We start from the raw sequence: 21,019 nt of genomic DNA, 5'->3' as shown, positions 1-21,019 counted from the left end.
GAGCAGAACACAGTTTTATTCATAATAATAGTATGATTAAGGTGAATGTTTAAATTGTGAAATTTCATTGAACATATGCTGCTTTATAGTTATCTCTTTTAATTGAGGAATGAACATTTAATAAATAGAAAGTTATAAAAAATTTATAATATAAACATAAAGTATAAAAAATAGAAATTTAATAAATAAATAAATAACTTGCCCTTGAAAGGTAGGGATAAGTTTAAAAAATAAAGGCCACTCAACTAAATTTTTACACATTAAGTGCTCTGGGAAGGGGGCAATAAGACGACTTGGTGAAAAATCCCAAAATATGTGCTTTGTCTCTGGATGAATGTTGCTGCTGGATAAACTTTAAAAAATAGATGCGTTTAGATTTTTAAAAACGTCCTAAAAAGCAAGATCAGAATAAAAAGCAGGCAGAGCTTGGATGAAAAGTTTTAAAAAATTGTCCTTATTTCTGAAATGCCTTCACAATGAAAAAAATAGTATAATATTACTCTTAATACATTTAAAGAATTAAATTATAGCAAATTATAGCTTATTGCTACAATTCAGTGGCAAAATGTGCGATTGAATTTTGGAGGCAATAGAAGATTTTTCAAAATATTAAAATATCAAAAGAATACCAGCATGTGTATTACTCATAAAAAATGGAAGTCCATTAGTGAAATATTCAAATAAATCAGGCAGCCTGTATTTTATTTATTGTCGAGGCTTATATGCTGCCTCAATTGGAAATGAATCTCAGCAGCTTACACTTACTGTAACAGAATTAAAGGTGTAATATAATAAGCAATTAACTGATAGTTACACCACCACCACTGATAGATACCCATTCTCCAGGGGTTGATCAAAATTCACATGATCCCAAATTGATGACAATTCTCAACATATTGTGCTCATTCTTTAACTATCCCAAAGATGAGATTGTTTTGAAGGGGGAAGCATGCACCTCTCTGAAGGTGCAAAAAATATCATGCTGAGTAAATAGCATTCATCTTTTGACTTCCTAGACTTTATTCAGGAAACTCTAGATGGCCTTATATCAAACAACTGAGCAAATGCTGATTTATGCTCTGTGATCTCAGCTCAGTGTTAAAGTAAAGGATTATGGCATTCACTTGAAATAACTCAGGCATAGACAATATGACATATAATGTAGCAAACACAACAGTAAACAAATTGTTGTCCTGATGCTTCATTACCAGTCATAGAAGAACTGCCTAGAGACTAAGTCAGCTGCATATCCAGAAAACTCTCAGTTTTTATTTGGAAGTTATGGATATTATGCTTTTACTGCAGTTCTGTACTTGTCCATTTAATGGTAAATCCTACTGAGTTCAATCAGACTTTTCACAGGAGATGGGCAAAGAATTATAGACGTAATGATGTACACAAAAGCTGCTTGAAGCAGTTAGTTTGCTCTGCTCAAAAAAATTGGGAAATCCACTTGAACAATATGGAAAATGAAATGGGGGGGTTGTTAACAAGCCAAATTTGAGATGGTAATAGGCAGACCAGATAGAAATGAAATAGAAAAGCCCATATTTCTGAAAATGCACTTGAAGAATATCTACTCCACATATGAAAATGTGTATTATGAGCAGTATCATTCAAATACTTTATACAGGATATTTCTTTCTTTCAAAGTCCTTCGCAGTTAATGAGCTTGATGTAGTGATGCAATTTCCCCTAGGATATGTGGAAAGTATACTATATATACATGTTTACGAACGCTATATGTTTCCTGTACAATTATTACTTTGAAGATACTGTACATCATAATGTCTCAGTAGTCTACTGTACCATTATCCACATGGTCAATCTTGGAAATTATTGCTATAGAATTTTTTTAAAAAAATATGTGTTACCACACAGGCCTCTGAACAGTCCCTCCCACCATACATCAAAATTTGTGGTGTAGAAACAACTTCCATCCACCATAATCTTTGCTTCTTCTTCCTACTGACAAGAATTAGTGGTGACAAGGCATCACACCATCAGAAGCTTCCAGCTGAGGAATTTAGTCTAGGAATCTAAAATAAGTTTATTGCCCTTCACCTCCCCCACTTGTCCTCCTTATGTGACCTGAAAGTATGAAGAACAGTATTCGGGTGGCACTGCGAACCTGTAGGGAGGTGGTTATGCTTGGTTTGAATCAACTTCATTCATATAGTAGATTATTGTTCTGCAGAATTCTGTATTTTTCCCCCCAATCTTCTGCATAATTAAACTGAAGAGGAGCTGAGTAATATCAATTCCCTTTTCATTTCTTCTCAGTTTCAATTGGATTCTAAAATGCTCACTGGATTATATGAAGCGTTCATCTACCCATCCCAACTTTATATTTTAATTATTATTCACTGATAGGGATTATGCATGAATGCTTTTTCCCCTCATTATCCCAAAGGATGCAGAAAGAGAATGGACTGATAGACTGAATATGCTCCCCAAACGTTAAAGTGTTTTCCCCATAAAATGCAAGATAGGAATAATTGGAAGACTACAGCTGCACTGCCTTTACCAAGACCATAAAATTCATTATGTTGAAGAATTAAATAGTACAGTCAAGCTGCTTCAGTGACAAGGACCCACAAATAATAAAACAGGCATATTTGAAAATTATCTGATCTTTTGTCCCACTTTTTAATGGACAAAATAAATGTTCCCTGATGATGTCATTATTAGAGTTCATTACCCAGATCAAAAACAAAAACAAGTTCCCCAAGTTGGTTTCTTGGACTGCTCACTCACTCATTATGCATTTTTAATATATTTTCAGCTTAATCCTTTCCCTGTTTCTGTCAGACTGTCTAGTTCAGGTCACTAGTTGCTTGGGTGGGGGGAAAAAGTTGATTTGGGATACAAAAATTGGATTAAAAAAAGCAACGAGTGGGTATATTCGAAATAAATATATATTCATAAGAAGAGACTAGAAGGAATTGCCAAAATTAAATGTTTAGACCAGTAGGTTAAGGAGCCGTTTTGGGTGCCTCTCAAATTGTGCACATAACACCTCTGTTAGTGAGCTGCATTGGGTGCCAGTTTGCTTCTGGATCCTATTCAAGGTGCTGGTTATCACCTTTAAAGCCCTTCATGGAAGGGAAGTTACCTGAGAAACTGTTTCATCCCAATTACATCATCCCATCCCACCCAAAAAGATGGGGAGGATATGTTGTGGATCCCATCAATTAAACAATGTTGACTGGCAGAATCCAGGAAGAGAGCCTCCTTTGTTCTGCCCCCACCCTTTGAAATATCTTACCATCAGAGATGAGGTGGGCCCCTGAATAGAATAGAATAGAATAGAATAGAATAGAATAGAATAGAATAGAATAGAATAGAATAGAATAGAATAGAATAGAATAGAATAGAATAGAATAGAAGTTGTAAGGGACCTTGTAGGTCATCCAACCCCTGCCCAAGCAGGAGACCCTACACCATTTCTGACAGATGGCAGACCTGTCTCTTCTTGACAACTTTCAGTGATGAAGTTCCCACAACATCTGAAGGCAAACTGTTCCATTGGTTGATTGTTCTCACTGTCAGAAAATTTCTCCTTATTTCTAGGTTGAATCTCTCCTTGATCAGTTTCCATCCATTATTCCTTGTCTGGCCTTCAGGTGCTTTGGAAAATAGGCTGAGTCCCTCCTCTCTGTGAGACCCCCTCAAATATTGGAACTCGGCTATCCTGTCTCCCCTGGTCCTTCTCTTCACTAGACTAGCCATGCACAGTTCCTGTAACCATTTTTCATGTTTTAGCCTCCAGTTACCTAATCATCTTTGTTGCTCTTTCTCTGCACTTTTTTTAGAGTCTCAACATCTTTTTTTTATAGTGTGCTGACCAAAACTGGTTGCGGTATTCTAGGTGTGGTCTTACTAAGGCTTTATAGAATGGTATTAGTACCTCATGTGATCTTGATTGAATCCCTTTCTTAATGCAACTTAGGATTGCATTGGCTCATATTTAATTGATTATCCACTCTCACAGTTGTTGCTATTAAGCCTGTTTTGCTTGTTCTCTCTTTATTTTAGTCCTGCTCATCAACTGCTTGTCTTTCTGGAATAGCCAGTAAAGTGGGTTTCCAAATCAAAAAAGTTAAGGTTATTCCATGTAATGGCTGGTTCACTTTGATAATTTCCCCACTAGAAACCTGCTCATTCTTCAAGAGTCATTGAACCATTCTATGCCAAATTGGTAGTAACAAGAAGAAACTTTTTATCATTTTAGCAAAGGCTGAGTGATGTTATGAAAGTATTATAACTCATGGATATGACCGCCATGCATAGACACTGCTAGTAGCTGATTGAGGCAGATTGGTTCCTTCCCACTCACCTCCAGCTTTTTGTCTACACAGAGAGCCTCTTTTGCAAGAAATGTCATGGTAGTACAATGTTCCTCTCCAAGACAGTGTCTCCTAAAGACAGCTCTCCTCCCATCTGGCTCAAGGTTGACTCAGCCTTCCATCCTTCCATGGTTGGTAAATGAAGTCCCAGCTTTCCCAGCTTGTTGGGGACAATATGCTGACATTGTAAACCCCTCAGAATGTGCTGTAATTCTAAGTGCTATTGCTATTACTATCTCTGCACTCCAGCCTTTTACAGGTAGTCCTCGACTTACAACACTTCATTTAGCGACCATTCAAAGTTACAACTGCACTGAAAAAAGTGACTTATGACCATTTTTACACTTACAACCTTTGTAGCATGTAATCAAAATTCAGATGCTTGGCAACTGGTTCACACTTATGACCGTTGCTGTGTCCCAAGGTCGTGCAATCCCCTTTTGCAAACTTTTGACAATGGGGAAGGCAGATTCACTTAACAGCATGTTACTAACTTATCAACTGCAGTGATTCACTTAACAGATGTGGCAAAAAAAGTTGTAAAATGGCAGATCTCAACAAATGTCTCACTTAACAATAGAGGTTTGGGGCTCAATTGTGGTCTTAAGTTGAGGACTACTTCTATACCACCACAAGATGCCATTACCTTGAGTAGAAAAAGTAGAGGAGGTAAGAGAGAAAAAAATATGCTCATTGTACCATGATTCAACAACCGATTATAAATTTCCATGAGGTACATAATTCATTTTGGAGAGTTTATGTACTGCATATTGCCATTTCTTTCATTTTCATTGCCTTGTTGTAATATGTAGGAATACATTTCTAGAGGTTGTTTTCCCATATGTCACCAGTCCAAGGAAAAAGTCACCTAAAAGAGAGATGACTTCACAGCTACTTGAACAGATCAGAATAGTCACTGCTAAATATTTACACTTCCATAGACCTCCTAAAGTGCCCAATAATATTCTGCAAGCACATCTGTTATTGCAGTTCATATCAAGTGGAAAAAGAGAGGAAAGTACAGTGTAAAATTGACTGAAAGATGTGGCACACGGTGAATGTAATCATTAAGCTTACAGCTAAGGAAATATATGTGGCAAAGGTAAATAACTGTCGGCATTCTGGCACAAAGCTAAAATTATGGTAATCATATTTTTATCTTAAACACCTATTCATCAAAAGTCTTGCTGGAATAGATTATCTCGAGTTCTACTGAAACATTCTTCAGTTTGTTCTCTTTAAGACAACATAAAAGGGTAAACGAAAGAGCAAAATTGTTCTGATGGCATCCAATATATTTGTAGAAGAATACAAATTTATGGCATTTATGGCAGGAATTTGTGGCAGGATGGGGAAATGGAAGAGGGAGGAGGAGGAGGGGAGAAGAAGAATTTTAAACAGCTGCTTTGCAAGAGTTATGCAAAAGTAAGTGAGTTTATTCTTCCTATTAAAGCATTGTTTTAAATTTTACTTTTTTTTGCTAATTCTAACAAATTTTGTTTTGTAAAGCTGTTAAGATTCTATCATCATTTTATCTGATATATAGATTACACTTACATGATTAAAAATAAGTGATACGTATATTTCTTTCCCAGTCTGTATCCCAAGGAAATCATTAGTTTTATTTTATTAGTTAGATGCTGGTCTTTTTCCTTACTTAAATCTTAACTTTTACAGAATGGATAAGAATTGGTTTGGAATACATACAAAGATTTGTAGATAGAATATTTAATATGTCAAAGTCATATTCCTAGGTAACACTAAGTGAATAGTGCCTAAGTCAAACATGTCAAACACAAGGCCCGGGGGCCGGATCCGGCCCGTGAAGTAGTTTCATGTGGCCCGCGAAGCCATCCTGGAAACAGTGAGGGAACGGCCCCCGCTGCCTTGGCCCTGGCCCAGAGACCCTCCTTCTGCCAGAGACCCTCAGATCTGTCCCACTCCTGCCCAGGCCCCCATAGGCACCCTTGATGCGAACGATGTAGAGTTGGCCACGCCCACCCAGTAGGCCATACACACTCTAGCCACGCCCAGCCAGTGGGCCATGCCCACCCGGGCCCCTGAGGGCAACCGCAATGCTGATGCGGCCCTCAATGAAATTGAGTTTGACACCCCTGCCCTAAGTGATAAGTACTACAGTCACATAAATGCCTTTTTATCCTTCTCTGTTTTCAAATTTTTACAAACAATAAATAATGCTAAACATGTTCACAGACAAGGCTCCACATATTTTGCTATATTAGAAGTTTTACATTCACTTAGGTCCATATTCTGGGCAGACTGCAAAATTTTAATCCACGAGACAAATACAAGATTGGCATGAAATTTAGAGGAAGAGGAGAAGAAGAAGAAGAAGAAGAAGAAGAAGAAGAAGAAGAAGAAGAAGAAGAAGAAGAAGAAGAAGAAGAAGAAGAAGAAGAAGAAGAAGAAGAAGAAGAATTTGCTTTCCCTTTTTCTATTTCATAATCGTCCTCCTTTGTTATGGAAGTTCCTTTCTATTAACATTTGTTAATGAAGCATGTAAGTGCACTTGTGTATGGAAGTCTTCTAGAACTTATACATCTCTCAAACCTATCAACTTCTCACTACTTCCTTCTTTTTATTTCCTCACTGAAAAAAAAGAACTTTTCAGCAGCTGCAGCTAAACAGTAAATAATAACATGCAAATGATAACATTAATTCTGGAACAGAAATGGAAATTGAGAAGGGCTCATTTTGTAGAGAACTCCTGAAGTGTTTGACATCTCTACCAATAAAGGTTTTACTTGGATGGTTTCATCTCCCATTCATGAAACCTGGCCTATTTACCAACTTCTTATTTATATCTTATTAAAATTATGATTTTATGCTCCATGTGCCATAAAAGTCTTTTAAAATAATTTTTAAAAAATCTGCTGCAATAAAATATCAATAGTTTAAATTATTGATAAACATTTTGCTATTTATTATTTAAATCAAATATCTATTTAATTAAGTCTTGAAAATGACAACCAGTGTGGTAGAATACATTAAATGCAGAACCAGTTTTGGGAACAGCTCAGCTCATTCTGTCATTCTCTCTCAGCCCAACCAGCCTCACAGAGTTACTGCTGTGATAGGAAAATTAGGGCTTGTACTATGCTTATATATAATTGCACATCAAATAAAATTACTAAATACTAACCATCTTTCAAATAAAAAAAAGTTTTCACCCATGTTCTAAAGATCAGTATTTGTTGGCTTAATCAGGTAATCAATCAGAATAGAGCTGGAAGGGACCTTGGAGGTCTTATAGTCTAACCCACTGCTCAAGTAGGAGACCCTTTACCAGAGATGGCGAACCTTTTAGAGACCGAGTGCCCAAACTGCAACCCAAAACCCACTTATGTATCGTCAAGTGCCGGGTGAGCATGGCTGGCCCATTGGGTAGGTGTGGCCAATAGGGTGTGTGTGGCCAATTGCGGGGGCATGGCCCATTGGGTGGGTGTGGCTGCGGTGGTAACGGCAGACCGGATGGGACTAAAAGGTTCAATCAATCAATTCCAACTTTGAGAGATCTTTTTTTTTTCCCTGCGACAAGTTGAAATTGATTGATTGAACTCTTTTTTTTTTTGCACACGGCGGCAGAGGCCTAAAGTGAAAAGGTTTAATAAAACCCAGGTGAAGGCCTAGGACTGGGACGACGGCGCGTGTGCCTACAGAGAGGGCTCTGAATGCCACCTGTGGCACGCATGCCGTAAGTTCGCCACCACGATCCTATACCATTTCAGACAAGTGACTGTCCAGTTTCTACCAGGGAAACACCTACAACTTCTGAAGACAAGCTGCTCCACTAGTTAATTAAACCAAATAACATTATATACATTTTCAGAAAACAACATTTGTTAGATCTAAATTTTGAGACTGAACATGCACTTTGAAAGTAAGTCAGACTAATAAATTTTACAGATAATAAATAAGAAATTCTGCTAAGCTTGTAAGCCGCCCTGAGTCTTCGGAGAAGGGCGGGATATAAATGGAATTAAAATAAAATAATAAAAATAAAAATAATAAAACTGCTACTTAAGGGCTTGCTATCAGCTCTCTCAGATGAGAATTCTCAATGATGGTTAGAGAGAAGGAAATAGTGGTAAGAGTAATCAAGGAAAGAACTAGGGTGCCAGGCACAAGGAACCAAGAATGACAAGATTAGTTAAAGTAAACAAGAATCTTGCTAACCTAAGGCACAAATCTGCATAACTATTAGATATATGCTGTGAAAGATTAGGGAGAGTCTGCTCTGGCTCTCTTTCTGCATACTAAGGATTCCAAGCTGATCTACCTTTTCAATCCTCAGGAAAGACCCCCCCTTCCCTTTTGGGAGTCTGTATTATGTTTCACCACGTTAGGAATTTGTTAAGAAATCAAAGAACCTAACATTTCATCAGAACCTTATATTTATATTCTTCACAGCCCAGAGTTTTCAAAAATCAGTGTAAGAAGATCCCTACCAAATCAGTGCAACAACCTATAGCATTCAGCATTTTGTGTCACACAGGGATTAACCAGAACCTTCCTTCCTTCCTTCCTTCCTTAATTCTGGATGACCTACAATTACATCTTACTTAAAACATAAAATGTTAAAATCAAACCTTACAGCCAAGGACACATGGGGAGGATGGGGGTGGAGGGGTGGAGGGGGGGATCTGTTAAGTTCAGTTTTGAGCAGTATCTAACAGCAATCTCACTATTTATGAAGTTCTTTAGCATCTTTTTAAGCCTGTCCTCACTGGATACATTGGGGACCACCACCATATCTATCAGCACCCCACCGGTGCCAATGAATTCTATACGTTGCTTATGCTTTCTGCATAGACTGCATTTAGGGTCACTAAATAGCCTGTGGGTTCTCATATTGAGAGAAACAGAGAAAAACCTTTGTCCCATGCCTGTTTTGATTTTATACAACTCTTAAATGTCTACACACATACACACACACACACACACACACACCTTACTAAATTTAAAGGTCCAATGTCTACTATTTTTTTTTCTTAATGACTTTTTCTATACTTTCTCCTGCCATCCCTCTTCTTCAGAGGAGGGCTCCATTTTGCTGCATAGTGGCTATGCTGGGACCCACATTCAAGTAATGCCTACGACCTGGACAGAGAAATGGATCCAGTTCAGCAGAAACACTCACAGGCAATAGCTCACTCTCCTCAGCAATGTGTTTTCCCTCCAGAATTAGGATGTCATGATTTACAAACATTTTACAGAATTGTTTAGTTCTTGTGGCATTGTTAAATAGCGGGTACTTTGGTGCAGGAATGAAGACATGGAACAGAGTACAGGGTAACTCATTGTTTATTTCGTGCTGGAACTGTACTGGGGAAATGGCTGCAACTAGCCACAATATATAATCTAGCCCCTAGGTGGCAGACAATAGGTTTGAATCAACCATTGCCGCCTGGAAATAGCCAATTGCAGCACAGGAGACTTGTAGTCTGGGTTGCTGGAGAGCCATTAGCTGCTCCAGCAACCCACGTGGTGTTTCACAAGTGCCCAGTACATAACACCGAACTACGTTTAGCATTCTCACAGTGCACTGTTTCTTCGAATTTTGTCAGTTTGGCGGGTTGTACAGTTTGAACGGTGGCCCCGGCAGCTTCGTCAGCCATCACCTCATCTTGTGCTTCAAAAAATGTTAAATTTGGCCTAGCAAATAGTCTCTGCTGAAGTGTTCTGTCCTGTAGGCCACAGATGAGCTGGTCTCGTAGTCGCTTTTCTAAATTTGAAAATTTGCATAGGCATGCGGCCTGCCTTAGGCCCGCTATGAACTTCAATGCTGACTCCCCGGGAAGCTGCACTCTTTGGTCGAACTTGAACCGCCAAGCCATTACAGACATCTTGGGCTGGAAGTACCTGGTTAGCTTCTTTTTGAGATCTGCATAGGAGACTGCTTCGATTGGTGTCAGCGCGAAAAGGTTCTCGGCTAAATCAAAGGTAGCTGGGCTGCACACGCAGAGTAACATTGTGGCCTTCAGTCCTTCTTCCGTGATCTGATTGGCTCTGAGGTAGTTTTCTACTTGCGATAGATATGATGGCCATTCTTCCAGGTGTTTCACATCGAATTCTCGCAGTTTGCCAACCTTCGGCATTCTTTCTTGCTGGTTCCTGCATTCTTCCATATCCTGCTTCAGGCTCAGAGAATGAGTCCACTGAGCACGAGGTCACTAGCATAGCTTGCTAGCCAACCTTGAGAGGGGGGGAATGCCTCTTCCCTCCGGCGTGTGCTGCCTTTCCCTCATAGACTTCAGCTCTTTATTTGGTGAAGCAGGATCCCATCCTCATCGCCACTGTTAAATAGTGAGTTCTTTGGCGCAGGAATGAAGACGCGGAACAGAGTAACTCATTGTTTATTTCGTGCTGGAACTGTACTAGGGAAATGGCTGCAACTAGCCACAATATATAGTCTAGCCCCTAGGCAGCAGCCAATAGGTTTAAATCAACCATTGCCGCCTGGAGATAGCCAATTGCAGCACAGGAGACTTGTAGTCTGGGTTGCTGGAGAGCCATTAGCTGCTCCAGCAACCCATGTGGTGTTTCACAAGAGCCCAGTACATAACAGGCATGACTGATTTATATTCAGATGTTGGTGTACTTACCTACTAGGTATTTCTCTGTGAAGTTATAATATTTCACAGTCTCCCTAAGGCAATTCTGACTTTAGAGAAAGAAAAACAGAAAGAGAGCGGGAATGTCCTGCTAATCCTCACATTTGCCTGAAGAATAATCTCGTGTCATGTCCTCAAATATCTGGAAAGTGAAAATAAAACTGATGCCAAACCTAGCAGGGGCTTTTCGTCAAAGTATAATGTTACACAAAGGTATGTAGTGCGGCACTTTACTATTCTTCTCCTGTATCTTTTAGAAAAATTCATTGTAGTACTCTGTTTTCCATTATTGTATATCCTAAAGCAGCAAAGATTATTATTGATGTTTTCTAACCCAGTTGCATGAATGTTGTGGATACAATTACAAACCACCCTTATGCATTTTATCCTGGGAACACAAACACTAGCATTGTCTTAAAGGTACTGTCATGATTGATATTTCTATTACTTGCTCGTTTATTGGAAAAGATTATATAAAATGGAAGATTACTCTGACCTTTTCTTGGGATTATTGCTGATATTTTCATGTGCAAGGTAGAAGAGAGAAAACAATACAGAGGGATTACTGTAATTTCAGGTTTTTTAAAAATTTCTATGCTGCAGCATATATCCATCAGAAAAAGGCCACTCTTCTTTTCCCACCAAATACATAGTTAGAAATGAAAAATAATGGACAAGAGAGATTATGAAATACCATGTTTTTTCCTTGCTTAAATTTCATTGAATTGAGCAATGCTCATAGACAATTGCAGAACAATTTGATAGTCATATTCCATGTAGAAGTCATCAGTTTATATTTACGGAACAAAATTGTCAACCAAATTATAGTTTTCTTTCAATATCTGTTTTCTTCCAATTAAAAGAAAAGAAAATGTAAACCATTTCATTATTAGGAAAAATAATGTACCAAAGGAGACAAATTCCTTGTCTCCTTGTATGTCTAATTACACTTGACCAAATAAAGTAATTTCTCCTCTCTCCCCTCTCCCTCCCCTCCTTCCCCTCCCCTCCCTTCCCTTCCCCTCCTCTCCTCCCTCCCCTCCCCTCCCCTCTCCTCCCTCCCCTTCCCCTCCTTCCCCTCCCCTCCCTTCCCCTCCTCTCCTCTGTAATTACAAGAATGCACTAATTAAGCAAAAATATATCTATGAGGAGATGCATACCTCAGAAGAAAAAGACATAGAAGCACATAAGGCACTTCGTTGGCAGCATTTTGGAAAAAAACCAACCCCACAGAAAACACACACACACATACTGATGCCAAAATGCAATGGAAGAAAGTAAGATTGAAAAAAAAACCTGAACAGAATAGAAATTGACCATTTTGTTTAGCCCTAGAGAGAATAGCATTTTTTTTTGTTATCCATCTCACAGCATATTGTAATCTTTGGACACCTACTGTGAAAATCCTGCAATAGGCTACCATCATCTAAGTAAAAACTCAGGAATAGGAAAATGGTATAACTGCCCATGTATTTTCCTTGCATGACATCTAAATTGGTTGTCTGATTCATTCTACTAATAGTCAAGCCTGGTGAAATGTAAGACATAAGCTGAAAATAGGGATGACATTACACAGTCTGAGATATGGAAGGTGATTTAACATGGGAAATGAGCTACACCAAGACACCAAGGTCCAATTCTTGAGAAAAAAAGCCATTTAGAAGCAAATATAACTAAATCAGGGTGGGAAAATCAACGAAGATATAACTGTTGATTGGATCTCTGTGCAATGCTGATTTCATTAAAAAATACTTGAAAATTAGATGAATCTTTGAATCCATTTACAGCCTCAGAAATTTTAACTATTGGTGGTTTTACCATTAAAATGACATGTTCAAAACTTGTTTTATTTCCCCTCTTTTTTAAAACATACCATGTTTGATATTTGCAAAAATTCAGAGGACTAATAAATGAGTTTGCTGCTCTTTTGGCAAAGTGTCTGGGCATTATTTTCCCAATTTCTGACAAAATGTAAGGCGCTGATGGGGAAGCTTTCCTATCCTTGATTTTATGTGCAAATTTGCACCAGTCAAAACTTCATCTCAGTATTATTTGGTAGTTCTGTTCTTTGTACAAACTATTTTTCTCTCTCATTTTTGCTGGAATGGAAAAATGTTCAGCATGATTCTCTTTTTTAGCTGAGAAGGACCTTTCAAGACATTTAAGCTCTTTTCTTTCCAAATATTTCCTCTTTTATATTGTTTAATATAATCCTCTGTGTGGTATGAATACACAGTTGCTTCAAAATCCAAAGACCATCCTGACAGTTTCCAAGAAATTAATTCTTGATGTATAAAAGTGACAGAAAATAATTATGCAAATTGCCAGTGCATATGTAATACAAGCCTATGTAATACTGTATGTGTATGTGTGTATGTGTGTATATATGTATGTGTGTGTCCACACATGTATATACACATTTATTATTTATTTATTTATTTATTTATTTATTTATTTATTTATTTATTTATTTATTTATTTATTTATTTATTTATTTATTTATTTATTATGTCTATCTGTCTATCTATCTATCTGTCTATCCATCTAATGTATAATATTCAGGTATTAATTATATGTTTGTATGTAAATATGTAATACATGCATTTTTGTTGCTCATTCACTAAGTTATGTCTAACTCTTCGTGACCCCATGGACCAATACAGTACATACTAGATGAAAGTAAAAAGCATATGGAAGATGTCTGAGGGCAAACCAATGCACCTGGATTAAGATGCCTTATCGAGTATCTCCAGCATCACTTCTCAAATACTGCCCTTCAGTTAAGATAACAAATTGGACAAGTAGGATAGAACCTCAACAATACACACGTGAAATGCTTCAGATACGATCAGTTCAGAAAATGCATTGTATGACTTCTTTCAGATAGTTTGGTTACTGAATTAACCCACTCTTTGAGTTTATCCAATATACTAAACCATGAATTAGCCACACAGATTGGATTAGCATAACATATTGAACCTTTAAAAAATCTATTCAATCTTAACTCCAACCAATCTAAGCATGCTGGGCTAATAGAGCCACACTGGAACTTCTAACCAGATATGATGAAATATGGTGGGTATCAGATGAGAAAAAAGTATAAAGTATAAAACGTATAAACTAAGTCTGGGCAGTGACAGAACTGAATCATGACTGAATTGTAATTAAAATTAATATTTCATTTGGGAATATTCCTGAGAGCCGAGGAAAGGAGGAAAAAAAATCTGCTGCTACTCTCAGATATACATACAGTATTGTAACTCTTAGGTTCTCATATGTTTTTTTCCTTGTCCTTTTAATTCTATAGATATAGAAATCTAACATATATCTGCTGCATGTACGCTTCCTTTCCACTTTAATATCTTCAACTTTTGGAAAATCTAGAAAATGCTTTAAAGGCTGACTCCAAAGTTAACCTTAGTGTTTCAGCTGTTTGTTCAACCATGTGGATAAGCTGATATATGAAATGGTGTCAGCTAAGAAAAGGACTTGCCTTTTCAGGAATCTGAAGGGTAAAGGGTCCAAGTAGTTGCAATGCTAGAAGCCCATGTTGTTAACCCCTTCATCAGTTGCTTATCAAGTGGGTGAGAGATGGGGAAGGGAGGCAGATTGTAATTTAATTTTAAAAGAATTATACAGGTGTAGGAAAATAAGCTTTCCCTCCAGTATAGTGATTTATTCTTATGATCCATGGGTCCAGGCATAATTTTCCCAATACAGTTAATTTCTGTTCCTCCTGGAATGGCATGCCTGAATTTGCACGAAAGTAACAAGCCTAGAAGGAGTGGATTCAGCACCTTTATTCACTCCTTTTGATAGCGCAATTAGATCCCTCCCCACCTCAGAGAAAGCCAGTTTGATGTTGTCATTAAGTGCTGGCCTAGAAACCAGGAGACTGTGAGTTCTAGTCCTGCCTTAGGCATGAAAAATTTCCTGGGATTTGGGCTGGTTATTCTGTCTCAGCCCAACTCACCGCACTGGGATGTTGTAGGGAAAAGAGTAGGAGGAAGGAATATTAGGTATGTTCACCACCTTGAGTTGTATATGAAAAAAAGGGGGGATAAAATCCCCAAACTTCTGTGATTGGGGCAAATATGTGAATACTGTATACAATGGTTAGAACAGACATATTTCCATAGAGAAGCAGAATAATAAGCTGATCCTGAAATGTATGTTAATGCAGGGACTCAGACACAATTACAGTAGGTGAAAATTGTGCAGAGGAAAGGATTTCATCTGTCCAGATGAATAAGCAGAGCTCTTCTGATTCCAGAGTTCCATGTTTCAGTATTATTAATGCACATTGAAGCCTTCTGGAAATATTCAGATAGGACAGATATTTTTCACTAAGGTTAAAATCCCTGTATGCCACAGCTGAACAATTGCCAAAACTCACAGTATGTAAAAGTGTGCCAGCTATTTTCAGAAGCATGGCAATGAAGCAGCGGGAAAAAAAAATCTAGGCTAAGGTCACATTGGGGTTACTTTAATAAAATCTCTAAGCCATGTAAGTAGCTGGTCGACAACACTGCAAATGTCTGGGGAGGAAGTTATCTCATTTCACTGCCTGTACCTTAAATGCTGTTTTGATATCTGGGAATGGAGCGATTACAGTTAAATTAGCCAATACTATCCTTATATTCTTCATTCAAGCAATATATTGCAGGTTTTGTACTCTACAACTCTGTTATGGCACAATCATATGCGTATGTATATTATTTGTGTTTACCGTGGCATTCTTCATAAAGAATAATGTCAGATGAATTATGAACAAAATAAATCATTAAAAAGCTGTTAAAATTTGATAGCAGTGGGAAAGAGATCTGATTTGGGCAGAAAACCATTTCTCATCCTAGGTATTTTAATTAAGCAATTAAATATATTTAAACAATGTTTAATTTTCTAAGCTATTCTTCCTACTCCACCCATTCTCTGGAAGTGAAAAGAAAACTATCAAAGAGCGTGTATTTTGTAATTCTTTATTTTTAGGAAATGCCTGGTAGAATGATTTTGTGGCACGCTGGAGTGGTTGTTTAAAACAAGTTATACCACATTTCTCTAATATACTGTAGTTGTTCTAATTCTCTCCATTAAATTTAATGGATAAGTGGCTTGTGTGTTTGGAGGTGAACATATACCAGTGAACTGCCTGAAACTTTATAATGTGGAATTTAATATGACCCTCTACAAACAGAAGAATCAGAATTTAACTATTTCAGATTTCTAAAGAGAGCAGCGTACTGAATATGAAATCCAGTTTTAATGGTGGAAGTACAGAAATGGAAAGGAAATTCATCAAAGCATTTTACCACATTTGCACCATGTGGTAAAATGTAAACACTGGAATAGTGTAGAGGACTGTGGAGATGGTCATGAAGTAGATAAGCCTCAGTCATTATGTAAACATCCACTTAGCTGGGAGAGACAGGAAGGAGGAAAAAAGAAAGTCTGTCCCATCTTGATTCTCTTTGATAGAACAGGGAGAAGAAAAAAATATTTGTCAGGCTTTCAAGTTTCTATTATTTCACCTATAAGGTATAGTTCCGGTAGTCCTTTGGTGTATGTTTCCTGACCTGGTCTTTCTGAAAGGGCTGTCAATACTGAAGTAACATTTTTGATAAGTTTTTTTTTCTTTGCTCCCTTCTCAAAAATTACAGTTCATTTGATGTTGCATGCAGTGATAACAATGAAAGCAACATTGTCATACTGAAGTATCCTTAGATGTTTTGTACAATTGTGATAATGTCACAGGTGTAAGATGGCAAAATGGAAAATATGTGAATTATTTTATTTATTTCTTATTTTATTTTATTAAACTTACATACCGCCCTTCTCCCATAGGACTCAGGGCGGTTCACAAGGGTTTTTAAAACAATGCAACAAGTTACAAAAATTAAAAACAATTAAAATAATTACACTAACCTTGAAATATAACCCAATTACAATTAAAAATACAATTAAAACCCCAGTTAATACACTCAGTCTAGGCCAGAAAGCTCAAAGAGCCAGGTCTTCAGGTCCTAGCGGAATGAGCGAAGGTCAGGGGCAGTCCTAAACTCTGCAGGCAGCTGGTTCCAAAGGGCCGGCGCACCCACAGAGAAGGCCCTCCCCCTGGGTATTGTCCGCCGGCAATCTTTTACCGGCGGTACCCTGAGGAGACCCTCCCTGTGGGAGCGCACAGGACGAAGGGAGCTTGATGCCGGCAGCAGGTGTTGCCTCAAATATCCTGGACCCAAGCCATTTAGGGCTTTATAGGTCATCACCAGCACCTTGAATCTCACCCGGAGGGCAACCGGAAGCCAATGCAGCTCACGGAGTAGAGGTGTTACATGGGAGTATTGGGAAACCCCCATCACAACCTGCACGGCTGCATTCTGCACCAGTTGAAGCCTCTGAGTGGTCCTCAAGGGCAGCCCCATGTAGAGAGCGTTGCAGTAGTCCAATCGGGAGGTCACGAGCGCATGAGTGACTGTGCACAGGGCATCTCGATCCAGGTAGGGCCGCAACTGGCATACCAGGCGAACCTGGGCAAAGCCCCCCCTGGTCACAGCTCCTATATGATCTTCAAAGCCGCGAATCCAGGAGGACGCCGAAGTTGTGAGCCCTATCGAAGGGGGGGTAACACCTCACCCCCCATCATTAAAGATAGAATGGACTGGTTAGTCCAAGATGCCGGTATGCACAGCCACTCAGTCTTGGCAGGATTGAGACGAAGCCTGTTTCTCCCCATCCAGACCTGGACCGCCTCCAGGCAACGGGACATCACGGCGAGGGTATCACTGGGTTGGTTCGGGGTGGAGAAAAAAAGTTGGGTATCATCAGCGTACTGATGATACCCCACCCCAAAACCACGAATGATCTCACTCAGCGGCTTCATGTAGATGTTGAACAGGAGGGGAGAGAGAACTGACCCCTGAGGAACTCCACAACAAGAGGCCTCGGGGCAGACCTCTGCCCTCCCGTCAACACCGATTGCGAGTGGCCCAGGAGAAAGGAGGAGAACCACTGCAAAACTGTGCCTCCCACTCCCAACCCCCTGAGACACCGCAATAGGATACCATGGTCGATGGTATCAAAAGCCGCTGAGGGATCTAATAGAACTAGGACAGAGGAGCAACCTCTGTCCTGAGCCCACCAGAGATCATTCACCAGCATGACCAATGCCGTCTCCGTGCTGTACCCGGGCCTGAAACCCGATTGGTATGGGTCCAGATAATCAGTTTCCTCCGGGAACAGAGGAAGCTGATGCGCCACCACGCTCTCAACAACCTTCACCAGGAAGCGAAGGTTGGAGACAGGATGATAGTTGTTTAAAATCGCTGGGTCCAGGGCAGGCTTCTTGAGAAGGGGCCTCACCACCGCCTTCTTCAAAGTGGCGGGAAGACACCCTCACTCAAAGAGGCAGATATTACTGCCTGGAACCAGCTTCGTGTCTCCTCTCGAGCCGCATAAATTAGCCAAGAGGGGCACAGGTCCAATAAACAGGTGGTGGAACTCAGCCTCCCCATAATCCTGTCCACATCATCAGGGGAAACAGGATCAAACTCAGTCCAGATAACATGCTCAAGACCGTCCGATTCCTCCATGTCAGACTCTGTCCAGTTAGAGTCCAAACTGGCCCGGATCTGAGCAATTTTGTCCGTCAGATGATGATTAAACTCCTCGCCCCGCCCCTGCAAGGGCTCCTCTCTCACCTCCTGATTAAGGAGGGAGCGAGTCACCCTAAACAGGGTGGCCGGGTGATTATCTGCGGACGCGATGAGGGCGGCAAAGTAATTAGACTTATTGTATCATTTATATAAGTAATTAGAATTATTGTATCATTTGTGCAAAGACATGAACCCACATATGATTTCATTGTTCCCTTTGTGTTATTCCTGCTCCTCTTGAATGACAATGGAGTATTTTACTGAAAACTTTATTAATTATGCAAATAATGGCTGTCATGCTATGTAATAATAATAATAATAATTTAATTTTTATACCGCCCTTCTCCCAAAGGACTCAGGGCGGTGTACAGGGCAATACAATAAAATACAATATATAAAAATTAAAAGAAATATTAAATACAGTAGCCCAATTAAATAAATTAATACAAAATGTTAAAATACCCCTAAACCCATCAGACCAGGCCGGCTTGTTCAAATAAATATGTTTTTAGGTCACGTCGGAAGGAGCGAAGGTTGGGAGCCATCTGGAGCTCCACCGGTAAACGGTTCCAAAGGTCTGGCGTGCCCACAGAGAACGCCCTCCCCCTGGGGGCCACCAGTCGACACTCTTTGACCGACGGCACCCTAAGGAGGCCCTCTCTGTGGGAGCGCACTGGATGAAGGGAAGTTGATGCCGGCAGCAGATGCTCCCGTAAGTAACCCGGACCCATGCCATTTAGGGCTTTATAGGTCGTAACCAGCACCTTGAATCTTACCAGGAGGACAACCGGAAGCCAATGCAGCTCACGGAGTAGAGGTGTTACATGGGAGTATCGGGGAGCCCCCACCACCACTCGTGCGGCTGCATTCTGCACCAGCTGGAGCCTCCGAGTAGTCCTCAAGGGCAGCCCCATGTAGAGAGCATTGCATGTACATGTATACATATGTGGAAGGCAACAATCATTATATGTGCAGGGGCAGTTAGAGAATGTACTACATCCCAATTAACTATTTTTTAAAAAATAAGTTATGATTGTCTAGCTTCATAGAACATAAGACAGAAACTGCCTCGCAAACCACATTATGATTTAATCCAATATGTCAAGCCTACCATAGATCACACAGCATGTCTTTCACAACAGAAAAAACAAACTCTATCATTCCTTTACATTTTAGGGTTATGCCCATTGCAGTTTCAACATCACTATTATTTACGTATTAAACTTATATGCCGCCCATCTCGCCAAAAGTTTGAAAGATAAATGGAGTGTCTCAGGGTTTTCCCATTTTTTGCAACACATGGCAGATCACTTAGAGCTAGTTCAAGGAATACACAAGAAAAAGAGTCATTTTTTAAAAAATTAATTGGTTGTCCCTGCTACTCTCTCCTAATGTATTTAAGATAAATTTCTGTAGCAATGTAGCGAGATATGTTTCAGAGAAATTCACATTCTTCAAACTACCTGGATATTCTTCCTGCCCTCCTCCTAAAATCCTCTAGAGTTGCTTCACTTATCCTAAGGTAAAATAAACTCAAACTCTAATCCTCTCCTGCAGAAATTTTTCATTACAAAGTCAAATCCACACTGGAGATTTCACATGGGTGAGGAAGGTTGATTAGCAAGATCAAACAAGCATGTTAGGTGAGTGCATTTCAATGAGAGCCATCAATGCAGCAGCAGTGTTCAATCTTTCATACTCCTGCTTAGACTCTTACTATCAATGACTTTTAAAGTTACTGAATGTTGTCATCCTGTCTTGGGAAGGCCACAAAATAGAAATATGCAATTCTGATTGATTTGCTTATCAATTCAGTAGCTTGATTTGTTAGTTCAAAAGAGATTTTTATACCAAGATTTTATTGATTTCCATAAATAAGGTACAAATGTTCCATTCAAAGGATAAGAGAAACAGAAGATGAGAGGAAGAAAACTAGAGTGAAACCTAAGAACTAGTGTTTCACATTAAACTGCACTTATATGTGATAGATCTGCTATAAATGATGCTGCCATCAAGATTGTGAAATTCCTGATCATGTCTCTCTTGTCTTCTCTGGACCCTATTCAGCTTGCTTTCCTATCCCCTTTCTCCCTTTTACTCTTGGAGGATGAGATGACATAGAAACCAGGTGCAGCCAAAAAGGAGATAAGGATGTGATCCAAGTATCTCAGTTCTATATATAAGAATTCAAGAAGGCATCTGCCTGTTCTGACCTAGTGAGACCTTTGGAACCGTTTACCGGTGGAGCTCCGGATGGCTCCCGACCTTCGCTCCTTCCGACGTGACCTAAAAACATATTTATTTGAACAAGCCGGCCTGGTCTGATGGGTTTAGGGGTATTTTAACATTTTGTATTAATTTATTTAATTGGGCTACTGTATTTAAT

Source organism: Vipera ursinii (assembly GCF_947247035.1).
Source record: "Vipera ursinii genome assembly, chromosome: 1".
Taxonomy (NCBI): Eukaryota; Metazoa; Chordata; class Lepidosauria; order Squamata; family Viperidae; genus Vipera; species Vipera ursinii.
Note: the sequence above shows the minus strand (reverse complement) of the source record.